Source organism: Rattus norvegicus, chromosome 13 (assembly GCF_036323735.1).
Source record: "Rattus norvegicus strain BN/NHsdMcwi chromosome 13, GRCr8, whole genome shotgun sequence".
NCBI lineage: Eukaryota > Metazoa > Chordata > Mammalia > Rodentia > Muridae > Rattus > Rattus norvegicus.
The window spans coordinates 69,828,686-69,830,897 of NC_086031.1; the positions used below are offsets into that span (position 1 = coordinate 69,828,686).

Sequence of the window (2,212 nt, forward strand, 5' to 3'; positions counted from 1 at the left end):
GCAGGCAAAACATTAATGCACATAAAATAAAAATCAAACCATTTAGTAGTAGTAGTAGTAGTAGTAGTAGTAGTAGTAGTAGTGGAGGAAGAAGAGGAAGAGGAAGAGGAAGAGGAAGAAGGAAGAGGAGGAGGAGGAGGAGGAGGAGGAAGAAGGAAGAGGAGGAAGAAGAGGAGGAGGAGGAGGAGGAGGAGGAGGAGGAGGAGGAGGAGCTCCAAGATCTTGGTTACATAGGCAATTCAGTTTGAGGTCAGCCTGAACCACAGGAGAATTTGCTTTAAAAACAACAAAACAAAATGCAAACGCCCAAATAAACATCAGAGAAGGTGCTCACCTGGGATAGCATCACTGTCCTGGATTGTTGGAGTGGACTTTTTCATTTTAGTCTTATGTTTACCTGGAAGATAAAAGCCCATTTATTTTCAATGTGACATATCCAGGGGGAGGGGCACCTTAAATAACTTCCTATGACATCGTGGCAGGATTCCAGCCTTCTGGCCTGTTTTCTAGAATGCAAAGGCAATACCGAGTCAAAGACAAACTACCAGGACGGTGGACAGAGCTGGACCCCACTGACTACTTGGCAGTTCTCACAGACTAAGTCTGGGTACGGGGAGGTGGGAGGTTCTAGCATTTGAAGTGAGAGTTTTGATGTCTTTAAAAACACAGAAATGTCATGGGAATATGTTTTCGTCTCAATCCCAGGTGTGGGGTATGGGGCTGCTGCTTCAGATTGTCCACAGAAATGGACTGTGATTGGCCTTGTGCTCTAGCAGGGGCATGATTTTGCCAGGTGCAGACAGTTTCTGCAAGTGTCTGATGTTTGAAGTTCTGGGAACTCTTGAGAGGGTATAAAACTTCCAGAACCCTGAGAGGGGATTGTGGCTGCTGCCTCTCCTCCTCATCTTCCTCCTTTTCCTCTTCCTCCTCCTCCTCTTTGTCTTCCTCCTCTTCCTCCTGCTGCTGCTGGTTGCTGGTTGTGAAGGTCAAACTTGTTCCAAAGATCTAGACATCTCTAATCAGCAGGAAGTAGTCTAACGATATCAATGTTCCTTTTCCCCTCTAACTTTTTTCCTCTCCTACCTAGTGTTTGAGGGTTGGAAGGGATATGGGTGGAATAGGGTGGTAGAAAAAGGGGACCCATAAAGTAAAGTCAGGCTACACCTATTTTTGTGAAAGTGGCTAGGAACCTTCAAACCATAACTGGACACTAGCATCCCCTGGGGAGCCCTTCAACACCCAGGCACCCAGACTCTACCAGATCCCTTAAATAAAAGGCTCTGCGGTGAGGCTAGGGTGTCACAACTTTTTCAGAGTCCCCTAGGTGATCATACAGACAAGGCAGTGAGAACAAGTAGCCAAGCTGTTTGTTTTTGGATCAGATCTAATATTTTAGAAGTCTTCAAATTTACCACCCTGAGAACACAGATACTCCATCTGTGTCCCAAACAAATACTCCTACTCAGAAGTATAACTCTTAGCTGAGGCAGAAAGATTGGTATAAGCTCAAGGCCAGCCTGGGCAATGTTAGTGAGTTTCAGACCACCTTGGACTATAGTGTGAGACTCTGTCTCAGAAAAGTCTATCTTGGGGTGCAGAAATGCCTGGGGGGGAGTAAAGTGCTTGCTGCACAAGCATCAGGACTTGAGTTCGAATCCCCAGCACCCATATAAAATTTGTGTATGGCGGCATGCTTTTGTGACCCCAGAGGATGGAGGTAAGTGGATGCTGATGGTTTGCTAGCTGGACCATCTCACCGAAGCAGTAAGTTCTACATCTGGTCTCTGCACTCACTCCAGAGCCTGTCTCAAAACGCATAAGGTGGACAGCAATAAAGGAAGATGCAGAAGCCAAGCTCTGTCGTCTACCCACGCACATATGCACATATGCACAGCTCTGACCACCAAAGCCTATCTCTTGGGGCTGTGCATGTAGCTCAAAGGTAGAGTGCATACTTCCCATACCTAAATCCCTGGTATGGTCGCTAACACCAAAAATAAAATAAAAGTATGTATCTCATTTCCCTTCTTTTAAAAAGAAACATTTATTTATTTTATGTATATGGTATACTGTAGCTGTCTCCAGACACACCAGAAGAGGGCATCAGATCCCATTACATGGTTGTGACCCACCATGTGGTTGCTGGGAACTGAACTCTGGACCTCTGGAAGAGCAGTCAGTGCCCTTAACCACTGAGCCATCTCTCCAGCCC

At 46.0% G+C, this 2,212-nt stretch overlaps 1 long non-coding RNA gene across 1 annotated transcript in view; it reads left to right on the forward strand.

Annotated features, from left to right (window-relative positions):
- Window positions 1-216: 216 nt before the first annotated feature.
- Window positions 217-2,212, forward strand: part of LOC108352557 (uncharacterized) — a 5,620-nt gene continuing 3,624 nt past the window's right edge. The window contains exon 1 of the long non-coding RNA XR_005492555.2: window positions 217-2,212. This exon is cut by the window's right edge and continues 613 nt beyond it. This is a non-coding gene — a long non-coding RNA (uncharacterized LOC108352557).